This window comes from Myotis lucifugus, unplaced genomic scaffold (assembly GCF_000147115.1).
Source record: "Myotis lucifugus unplaced genomic scaffold, Myoluc2.0 scaffold_233, whole genome shotgun sequence".
Classification (NCBI taxonomy): Eukaryota; Metazoa; Chordata; class Mammalia; order Chiroptera; family Vespertilionidae; genus Myotis; species Myotis lucifugus.
In genome coordinates, this window is record NW_005871281.1 from 130,201 (window position 1) to 142,207 (window position 12,007).

The following is a 12,007-nucleotide window of genomic DNA, read 5'->3' on the forward strand; positions in this document are numbered from 1 at the left end:
ATTTTTTGATTGTTTATTTCTAGTACATCAAAATTAAACTGAATTTTGCATATTGATCGCATATTCTGCAACATTGATTAGTTCCATTTTGGCTATTAGCTTTTGTATAGTCCATCAGGTTTTCTACATAGATGATTACATCATCTATGAGTAAAGTAGGGGGTATATCCCAACTCATTTTCCCTTTCCAATTTTTTTAAATTCAGCTTCTTGAATTTGTGTTTATAGTTTTCATGAAATTTAGACAATTTTTGTCTATTACTTCTTGAAAGAGTTTTTTCTGATCTACCTTCTTTAGGGACTCTAATTATATCTGTATTGGATCTATGAAATAATTCTACAGCTTATTGATGCTCCTTACATTATTTTTAAAAATATCTATGTTTTATTTTGGATAGTGCCTAGTACTAGGTTTTCAAGTTTACTGATAGTTTCGTTTGTTATGTCCAATTTGCTGTCAATCCCACTCAGTGTACTTTCATTTCAAACCGTATGGATTGTATTTTTTGTGGTTTGTGTACTTTTAAAATGTCTTCCATGTCTCTACTTAATTTTTCAACATTTGGAACACACATAATAATTCTAATGTCCTTGCTACTAAGTCTAATATCTATGTCATCTGTTGGTCAGCTTCAATTGATTTAGTTCTTTATCTAGTGTTATATTTTTATGCTTCTTTAAATGTCTGGTAATTTCTTATTTGGCACCAGTCTTATACATTTTATCTTATTGGGTGTTGGAATATTCTTTTGTTCTCATATAGAAATTCTTGAGCTTCCTTTCTGAGAGATAGTGACGTTACCTGGGAATGGTTGGGTCCTTCCGGGTCATGCTTTTAGGACTTGTTAGGCAGGACCATAACAATGTTGATTGGGGATTAATTATTCCCACTGCTGATGTCAATCCTTTGTGTGTGTTCTACCAAATGCCCCAGTGTTCTGGCAGATGGCAGCAAGAATCTTTTCCAATTTTGTAAAGCCAGCGCTGCTACCTCTAATGCTTTAGGGTCATTCTTTTTCTGTTCTTCAGCAGTTTACTCACATGAATGCACTAATCAGTATTTAGTTGAATACTCAGGAATGATCCTCTGAGGACCTCAGGGTTCTGTCACTGTTCCACTCTCTCCTCTCCACCCTCTGTTTTGTACAGTTAACTACCTTGGGACCTAGACTCTTAGTCAGTTTCCTCAGCCCAGGGAGGAACTGGGTTTTCCCTCCTTGTATTGTGGCCCGGAAACTGTCAAGAAAGCACATAGTGGCAATTTTCGGGACTCTTTGTTTATTTCCTGTTTTTCAAAATCAGTGTCCTTCCTTTCCCAATGTCTAATGTCTTGTCCATTAGTTCATATATGATGTCTATATTTTTGTTGTTTCAGGCAGAAGGGTAAATATACCCACTTATTTCATCTTCACTGGAGGCAGAAGTATTTGCATCCAAGAATGTTTGGATCCTCACAAGTCTTAGTTTGGCATAAGCAGTGTTAACAACAGCTCACAAATACTATATTCCTAAATTATTTATCAGTAGTTTCTTTGAAACTAAGATATGTATGTTTCGTGATGCATATTCACTGGGGTGGGGGCAGAGTAGACCAATACACAGTAAATCTATATATCTAACCCGATCAAAGGGAATTTATAGAATGTAGTAAGTAGCTGTGTGATGAAAGTGGAATGCCAAAATATTATACAGATAATTAAAATGCTAGGGTAAAACAAGGCAATGCTGCTCAGAGCATTCTCTACTTAATATATGCATCTTCCTGAAGCTCATTTTAGCAGTCTTAAAGAGCCCAGGTGGTCTAATGCAATCAAATGGATTAGAGCATTGCATATTGATTGAGCATTTGTATGTCCCTGGGAAGGTATTAAAAACTGGAATTTCAATAAACTTAAATCCTTAGTTTATGCCTTTTAAAAGAATCTGAAATTCTCTTAGCATGTTGTCTGGGTAACCTTCACAGCAGAGTGGGGGCAGCGCTGTGGATGACGAGTCCAGGGTTAGCTAACAGCTGAATCATGCCTCTAGCATTCGTTATCTGCATGGCATGGGCAAGACATTTAATCTTCATTTCCTTTTCTGTGTAATGGGGATATTATATCTTAAAATGTTGTGGGCAGCCACTGAGTGGGATAAAATACATTCAGTGTGTACAATATGGGTAGGCATTATACTATGTGTTTGTATTAGTTGGGGTTCTCCAGAGGAAAAAAAACCAATAGTGTGTGTGTGTGTGTGTGTGTGTGCATTTGTAAAGAGATTTACCTGCAATTATGCAGGTTGGCAAATCCCAAATCTGCAAAGTGGGCTGGCAGATTGGAAACACAGGGAGGAACTGGTGTCCAGTTGAAGTCTGAAGGCCATCAGCTGGCAGAATTCCTTCTTGTTGAGGGGGGTCAATAATTTGTTCCATTCAAATCTTCATTGATTAGATGAAGCTCACCCACATTATGGAGGACAATGTGCTTTACTGAAAGTCCACCAATTTAGATGTAAATTTCATTCAAAAACACTTCACAGAAGAGTTCAGAAAAATGTTTCACCAAATATATGAGCACCATGGCCCAGCAAAGTTGACCTATAAAATTAACCACTGAAGTGTTTATGGGTATGAACATTATTAGCTTATTTAACTCTCTTATCAACTCTATGAGGTAGATATTTTCTCAGGTTTATAGTGGGCATCTAAGGTTTGGAAAGATAAAGATGTGCTAGATTGAAATTTGAACTCAGATTAGTTTGATTATGAAACCCATGCTCTTAAGCACTCCCTTAAAATGTTTATCAGCACAGTGCCCGTCACACTGTAGATGCTCAGGTAAGGTCAGCTCCCATGTCTTGTAGTACAGAGTGCTGGCTTTTATCCCCCCCTCCCTGACTAGGCCGTGAGCAAATGATTAACTAGGTCAGATCTTTTTAGTCTTGAATTTTTTTATTTTTTTAAAATATTTGTATTGACTTCAGAGAGGAAGGGAGAGGGAGAGAGGGAAACATCAATGATGAGAGAGAATCATTGATCAGCTGCCTCCTGCATGCCCCACACTGGGGATCGAGCCTGCAACCCAGGCATGTGCCCTGACTGGTTTCTTTTGGAAGGTCTAGGTCATCCATTATCTGCTTCTTCCAGCTTCTAAGAGCCTCCTGCATTCCTTGATTCATGGTCCCACTCCTGGTGGCCTTTTCTGTTCTGCTTCTATCATTGCATCATCTTCTCCTGACTAATCTCTTGCCTCCCTCTTATAAGGATTCATGTGATTACATCATGTTCACTGGATAATCCAGGATAATACCCACATCTCAAAATCCTTAATTTACTCACATCTGCAAAGTACCTTTTGCCATGTCAGCTACTGTGATTCATAGGTTCCAAGGATTAAGGAATGGGCATCTTCTGTTGGTCTTTATTCAGCCTACCAAAGACTCTCATACACTAAAACAGTTTGTGTACAATATAATATTATCTATGTACACTGAGTGGCCAGATTATTATGACCACCTGACGTTTGTAGGCAAATTAGCCATACACTGCATCGTATGGGATATGGAAGCCAAAGGCCTGTTCGAACACCTTTGCTGCCTGCAGTTACTAAGTTAAAACGTCTCCAATTCGCATAGGAACACAAGGATTGGACAGTCGAGCATTGGAAAAAAGTCATGTGGTCTGATGAATCACATTTCCAGTTGCATCATGCAGATGGCAGAGTGAGAATTTGGTGGAAACAGCATGAAAGCATGCACCCCACATGCATGAGTACAACCCTTCAAGCTGGTGGGGGCAGTGTTATGGTTTGGGGCATGTTTTCCTGGCATGATTTGGGCCCTTTAATTCGTGTGGAACAACGTCTGAATAGCACAACATACCTAAGTATCGTTGCTGATCAAGTTCATCCTATCATGTTGATGGCGTATCCCAATGGAGATGGCTTCTTCCAACAAGACAATGAACCATGCCACAGTGCTTGTATTGTGCAGGCGTGGTTTCAAGAACATGAGGGAGACTTTACCTTGCTTAGGTGGCCCCCACAATCACAAGATTTCAATCCAATAGAGCATTTGTGGGATGAAGTTAAAAGAGCCATCAGGTAGCTGGTTCCACAACCATCAAATCTCACAGAACTGGGCAGTGCTATTCATCAGGCATGGTGTCAGATTCCTCACATCACCTTTCAACATCTCGTGGAGTCAATGCCAAGAAGAATCGCCACAGTATTAAAGGCAAAAGGTGGCCCAACGAAGTACTGATGGGGTGGTCATAATAATCTGGCCAGTCATAATAATCTGGCCACTCAGTGTATATAAAACCCTGATATGCAAATAGACTGAACAGCGGAACAACTGAACAACTGAACAACCAGTTGCTATGACATGCGCTGACCACTAGGGGGCATGCGCGGAACATGGCAGGTATTGGCAGCAGGTGGCAGACCACGGAACATGGTGGGTGTCAGCAGCAGTGGGATGGTGGAGCAGGTGAGTGGGGTTGCCAGACCAAGGGGGGCGCCAGTCACTGTCATCAGGGTGAGCCTCTGGTGGTTACTGAAAATTCTTTGCTCCCGCGTGCTGTGGTCCTGCCCAGCGCTTGCACCTGCTGCCAGCACCTGGTGCAGGCCTAATTGCTGGGTGCCATCAGTGGGTGCAAGCAATGGCTGCTGGCCCCGATCACCCCTCAGGGCTTCTCCACCTCCCCCTGCTCCTGAGGGGCAATAGGGGCAGCAACTGCCACTCGCACCTGCTGATGGCACTGGACCCACTTGCACCCATAGCTGGTGCTGGAGCTGCCGCTCGCACCTGCTGCTGGTACCCAGCGCCAGTCCCGATTGCTCAGGGCCATTAGCTAGTGCGAGCAGTGGCTGCTGGCCTAGATTGCCCCTGAGGGCTTCTTTACCTCCCCCTGCTCCTGAGGGGCGATTGGGGCAGCAGCTACTGCTCGCATCCGCTGATGGCACTGGCCCCAATCGCTCTGCTCCATCAGTGGGTGCGAGTTGGGCAGGCACCATTAGCATGTGGGAGTGGCAGCGGCGGGAGTGGGGCTGCCGGCAGACAGGGGATCGGGGTCACGGTGGGAGGGGCCAGGTGGTGGTGCAGAGGATGGGCTGAGATCCGCCCCTGAGCCCACCATAGCCTTGCAGCACACAGTTCCTTTCAAAGTGCACAAATTCGTGCACTGGGCCTCTAGTGTTTTAGATAAGTGTGATAAAGGAAAATAAATCATGGTAGAGAGATAGAGAGTGACTAGGAGGGAAAAGTTCTTCTTGTGATGGATTGTCAGGGGATGCCTGTTTGGTGAGGTGACATTCAGGCAGAGTCTCTAGGACTGCAGAGTACCCTGACTATTGTCCATGACTGAGGTCTCATCATACATAGAACAACAGTTTCCTACCTGGAGCAAAGCACATCATTCTGTCCAGATTTCAGGCTAAGGGCTTTAAGCTCTTGATGGCATTCCTGACTCCAATCAGTTACTTATTACCAAAGCAATTAGGCATGGGTTAACTCAATGATGGTACCCAAGAGATTGACTAAGCTTATGCTTAGGGCAAGAGGAGCAGCATTTCAACCAGAAAAGGGAAAACAGTTCAGTTTTAATAAACTCACCCATAACTTTTTAATTAGAATGTTTTAAAAAAGCTATTTTAATTCAACCTATATATAAATTTAATGTCACTTCAGAAAATAAATTTTCTTTTGACTTTCCCATGGGAGGGCATGGACCATAACCTTTCATTCTCTCAGCTTAGAGCCAGCTGAGTGTTCCCAGTGTCCATCCTGCCTGGACGGGCCACATGTCAGGAACTGGCCCTCACAGCCACCTTTCTCTGCCCCCAGCACGTCCTCCTGCTACCAATTGCCCCCTGCCTGAATCTCCAACTTTGTTATATACTAACTGTTTTCCCTGTTTTTCCCAGATTGCAATTAACATCTAGAAAGGCAAAGAGCCCTATGAGTAAAGCTTTGAACCGTCACCTGGAAATATACCCAGCTGCTTCTATAGTGGAGTTTAAGAGCATTTAGCTAATTACAGTCCTCGGGAGCAGAAAGCTTCCTAATGGAAGCAGCAAGATCTTTTCTGCCTTACAGTGGGAACCAGTCACCAATGGATAAATAGCAGTTATGTCACATGCCTCTTCGTTTATGCCCTCACTGGGGAGGCTGTCATAAAGTGCCTCCTCTGCAGGCCTAATGCTATGATGTGTATTTTGACAAAAATACTTTCTGGGGGCCATGAAAATAAAAGCACCATAAAATCAGAAGGAAAGAGAGTATAAATTGCACTGAATGAGTCCCAACCCAGCTTCCCCACTGCACCTCCGCAGATATGGCCTGACTTCTCTGTCGCCTGCAGCTGCTTCAGTGACTAAAGGTCCAGGAGCCTGGTGATAGGACAATCAGTTCAGTAGGGTTGGCCTAGAGGGCCTGGGAAAGGAGGGGAGGGAAGAAGACCAGCCTTGTCCTAGTGGTGTGTGTGCACAGGACCCTGAATGTCAGCGTGTGTGTGTGCGTGTGTGTGTGTGTGTGTGTGTGTGTGTGTGTGTGTGTGGTAGGTTAATGTGTTGATGTTTGGCCAGGAGGTGATGCGGGGTTCCTAAAAGGTGGCTGTCACTGCTCTTATGAGGCATTGATAGGAGCAGGTTCACCCTTATTAATCACAGTAATAGCAATAAGTAGGCAATTACATTTTCCCAAGGTGCATGGGAGCTTCTTGGCTCTAGCGAAGCCGTGCTGGTTGATGGAGTTAATGGCAGGGAGCTGGAGCTTTGCATCTGGGTCCAGGTTTATTTTCATGTTCAGAGAGAGATAATGACAGGGCAACCATTTTCCAGTTTTGTCAGCTCAGAGAAGTCACCTCAGGCTTATTAGACGGTGAGCTCAGCATGCTAGAGGCTGTGACTTGCATCTCCCTGATGCAAGGGTTTTGTGAGCAGCTACTCTCCCCTGACCTCTCTGCCAGACAGTTGTCCTCACTAGCTTACTTTTTCTTACCCTAGAGACCAAAGGGAGAGTCCATTTCTGGATTGTTGCCCACAAACTCTCTCCTAAGAATGAACAGCCAATGTGTGTTATGAACTAAAATCAAGATTGAAGCCTGGCTTGTTTGGCTCAGTGGTTGAACATCGACCTATGAACCAGGAGGTCATGGTTTGATTCCTAGTCAGGGCACATGCCAGAGTTGTGGACTTGACTCCAAGTTGAGGGTGTGCAAGAGGCAGCCAATCAATGATTCTCATCATTGATGTTTCTATCTCTCCCTCTCCCTTTCTCTCTCTGAAATCAATTAAAAATGTATTTTAAAAAATCAAGACTGAAAACGTTTGATCTGATGAGTCTTTGCATCTTAAACACCAACTCGAATCTGCCCATTTTCAGGGTCATTGCAATGGTCTTCTGGGAGTGGGAGCTTCCTTGAATCTCTCTCTTGCCCACCTCCAAATCATCTTGCTGTTGCACAACCTTCTTACACACCTGCATTCCCATTCGATGCCTCTGCTCAGGGGCCCGTCATAGCTTCCTATCTCCTTCTGCACAAAGTGGGCTCCCCTGCGGAGTGATCTGCTCTCAGTTGGCCCATCCGGCTGGTGTCCTGGCATGCTGCCTTCATTCTGCTCAGTCCAAGCTCCTCAGGGTTTCTCACTGGTGCAAGGCACTCCCATTCTGCCTTTTCTCTTGCTCTTCTCATTTTAAAGATTCCCTACCCTCTTCCTTCCTTAAATAAATCCTACCTATTCCTTGAGGGTGATTGTGAATCTTTCCTCTTTTAGGAATGCTTCCCAGGCTGAACCAACCTTGGCTATACCAAGCACATGTTCCCTGAACTCCTTAGATCTACTAGTGCTGTCACCAACTTAAATTTTAATTTACACCGACTTCGTAGTTTCACTAATTTCTTGTGTGCCCTGCATTAGGCTTTTGCCCAGCTTCACAGGAAGTGCCTGGAGGTAGAGATCAACCTTTCAATTAGGTAGTCGGGCAATTTGGTACATGAGAGAGGCAGCAGACATGGGCACAGGAAACCAAAAAGCCTAGTTCTGCTACTTCCTATCTGTGGGATCTGGGGAAATTATTTCTCATGCCTGTTAGATTTCCTACTGCAAGTGCAAGGACCCTACTTAAGGTAGACACTGCCTTTCCCCACCCCACATGCTTCTCTCCTGGGCACAGTGCACACAGTTTAGGCCCAGGGCTATTCATTGATCTTGCCTCTCATTTCTCCAACTACAGTGATCTTTAGGATTATGATAAATATTCAGCTCTTCTCTTCTGGGCACAAAGTAGAATTATACTTCCCTGCCTATTAGGTATGGTCATGTGACTATTACTTGGTCAATAAAATGTGAGCATGACTGACACCTGTCACTTCCCATTGGAAGCATTAATATTTGGACCACGCATCAAAACATTCTCCTTCCCGCATGGTAATGGGGAAGTGTATTGTTCCAAATGGTGGCATCTCCCTCAGCCTGCATCCCCGAGTGAAGATGTGATGATGCAGCCAGAGCTCCCGTCCTGCCCAAGAAGGTCATGAAATGAATCTTCAAGAAATGAATCTTTGTTATGTTAACCACTGAAACTTTTTGTGTGTTTTTTTAAAAAAGTAACAGTGTAACCTAGCCTATCCTGTCTGATATGCCATATTCCTTCATCTCAACTCCTATTTCTCTTCTTTTGACTTTCTCTATTTACTGATCTCCCTCACTCACAAGGAGCAACCTGCAGCTGGGAAGCAGCCTCTAATAAGCAATGCTAAGGGCAAAAGAGACTATTGGAGGATGGGTTCCTGATACTCTCAATAGCAATGTCTTTATTGATTTCAGTACCAGGGAATTTCCTCTGCTCTTCTGATGGATGAACTTGAAGGTGTCAAAAAATATTTTGGCCTAACCAAGGCTTGGACTTTGATTCTGCAGATGGTAAGTCATTTCTTCCCCAACATATCCTTCTGATATTCACATTAACATGCTACCGAATTATGTAGAATATTTAAAATGTTAGAAGCAATAACTGTAGTAAATTTGAACTGATATGACCTCCTGCGTGTCGCTGTGATTTGTTTTTCATGTGTTACCTCACTAATATAATCTAAGGTATTATAACATCCAAACATTCCCTGTCAAATCAGGATCCAAGAATGTGAGTCTTTTATGATACATGGAGCAGTTAAAGCTGGTTTTGTTTCATCTACTCTACTTGTTGAGAGATGTGAATAAAGACTTATTCAGAATCTCTGAAATGAATACCTGAGAGATCCATAGAAAGCAAACGTCCTCATGGAATTGGTTCACATTTCATACATTCTTACCCTTCTCATCTCCAAACATAGTTGCCCAACTATGTCTGCAGTAAGAATCTCTGACAGACATTCCAAGAAGAAAAAGAAGGGAGGAAAATGACTTTGCATCTAGGCTGAGAAGAACTAGATGACTGTGTTCTTCAGTCATGGATAACCTAGGCTTTTCTTTACTTAACTGACTTGGCTAATGCCATGCTATTATCTAACAGTGTGTCTGAGAAACAAGAACACTTGTTTTTCTCACTGTACGACATGTCTCAGACGTACTCAAATCAAGAGTAATTGTGGAACCCAGATCCACAGAGAACTCATGGTTTAAGTGAAAACCTAGTGAACAAGGGGGAACAAAGGAAAGAAATTCAAATGTTTCAACCACTTTGCTTGGTTGGAGATTGGGGCGGGACTAAATGGATGAAAGGAATTTAGAGTAAATTCTGTTCCTAGAAGATCAGGCATAGAGAATCCAATTTGTAGGATGCTACAGCTGTTTCTAGCTAAGGATTCTGGGTAAGTATGGTTTCTAGAAATATTTTTCATGGCAAACAAAATGCCACACACGAATTATATGAATTGTGTAATTTCCAGTGAACTAGCTTGTTTTGTAGTAGCAACTGGGTGATGAAAATTACTGACTTCCTTCTCAATTTGGATGCTGGATATGAAGATTAAAGTTGTAATCATCTTTTATAAAAGTTTTTTTAAATTGACTTTTAGAGAGAAAGGAAATGGGAGGGAGAGAGAGAGGAACACGGATTGGCTGCCTCCTGCATACCCCTACCGGGGATCAGGGATCCAGCCTGCAACCTGGGCATGTTCCTGGACCAGGAATTGAATCTGAAACCTTTCTGTGCATGGGACGACACTCAACCAACTGAGCCACACCTGCTAAGGCTAAAGTTGTAATTTTTTAACTAAAGGAATCTCTGGAGATAGTGATATAATAGCCAATTTATAGATGTGAGGGTTTAAATAGCCATGACCCAAGAGAAGTATAGCAATGTTGACACATTGAAAGGTGCCTTTTTCTCTCCGACTCAGCATAGGTGAACACACTGAATACAGAGATTATTCAGTCTTGCAGGAAAGTCATTATGTTGCACGAATACTGAGGAGTATAACAAGCTTTGCAAACTGGAAAATTTTTCTAAGTAGAGTGCTTGCTAATGAAACTATTTAGGAAAAACGAAGGAGATGAGACAAAGTGAATAATTCCCTAGCTTTCAAAATTATAAACAGGTCTATTTATCTCGGGTGGAGGAGGGGAAAGGAACTGGATTGGGGCCAGGAGACATGGGACTAAATCCCAGATCTGCCACCTTGAGCTGTGTTACATTAGGCAGATAATTCAACTTCTCTGAGCCCCAGTTTCCAGATCAGTGAAGCTGTTGCAGAGGGTTGTTTTGGCAAACAAATAATATAATTCATTGCAAAACACCACAATTTTTAAATATCAGAAATGTGAGAAGTTGTCATAGGATTGTCATTATTGTTGCTTTTAGCTTCCTACTTTCGGTGGGTGTGTAATCAATGCCTGAGTGAATCCAATCTAAGGTAAGTCTTTCCCCAAAAGACGGAGTGTGCATCTGTGTACACAGAGAATGTGAGTTGTTCTCCTGTTCTCAAATCTGTGTGTCATCCTTGCACAGGGGCCAGGCTATTCTCTACTGTTCCAGTTTTAGTGTATGTGCTGCCGAAGCGAGCACGCTCCTGTTCTCATTCTGATGATTGATTTTAACTTGATTGGGCTAAGACATGTCCAAATAGTTGGTAAAACACTTTTTTCTGAGTGTATTTGTGAGGGTATCTCCAGAAGAGACTAACATTTGAGTTAGTAGACTTAGTGAAGAAGAGTATCTTCACCAGTGTGAGTGAATATGGCCCAATCCCTTGAGGGCCTTAATAAAACAAAAAGGTGAAAGAAGAGAAAATTTGCTTTCTTTGTTTGAACTGCCCTTGCCATTGGCTTCTCTGGTTCTCAGGTCTTTGGATTCAGACCTCTGGCTTTCCTGGTTCTCCAGTTTGCAGCTGGCAGTTGTGGGAATTCTTGGCATCCATCATTATGTGAGCCAATTCCTGTAATAAATCTCCTCTTTTGTATATCTCTATATATCTTGTTGGTTCTGTTTCGCTAGAGAATGTTGACATACATCACATTACTGATGACTTAGAAAGACTAGAATATAATTAAGTAACCCCAAAGATCAACTAATCTGTAGGCAGTATTAAAAAAGGTAATGAAAACTCAACATAAAAGCCTTTCCTTACAACTTTATTCTATGTCCAGCACTGCTTTCCATATGTAAAATAAACATTTCAGGTGAGTTGGGGGAAGCTGGGAGGAGAGAGAGAGAGAGAGAGAGAGAGAGAGAGAGAGAGAGAGAGAGAGAGAATGGGAGGAGAGAGAGAGAGAGAGAGAGAGAGAGAGAGAGAGAGAGAGAGAGAGAGAATTCACTGAACTTTAGTCTGGGTGAGGTAGCAGGGGATCCCAAAGCATGTTATTAAAGTCTACAAAAACACGAGTAGTGTAAATTTTGTTCAGCCAACTCCCTATAGCTTCATTTATTTCATATGTCAATATAGGGACAATTTTAGAGCTTGAGGAAACTTTAGAACAAATCCTTAAAATATGTGCACACACAAAAGATAGTGAAAATTTCTAGTTCTGAGCCTCAGTCTAACTTATTCACTAATTGATCCCCCTGCCAGTTACTTCTTCACATT

General features: G+C 42.6%; 1 non-coding gene across 1 annotated transcript; it reads right to left on the reverse strand.

Annotated features, from left to right (window-relative positions):
• Positions 1 to 10,887: 10,887 nt before the first annotated feature.
• Positions 10,888 to 10,989, reverse strand: LOC111827858. The gene has a single exon (XR_002831596.1). It is a non-coding gene; the product is annotated as a U6 spliceosomal RNA (small nuclear RNA).
• Between the last annotated feature and the right edge of the window lie 1,018 nt (positions 10,990 to 12,007).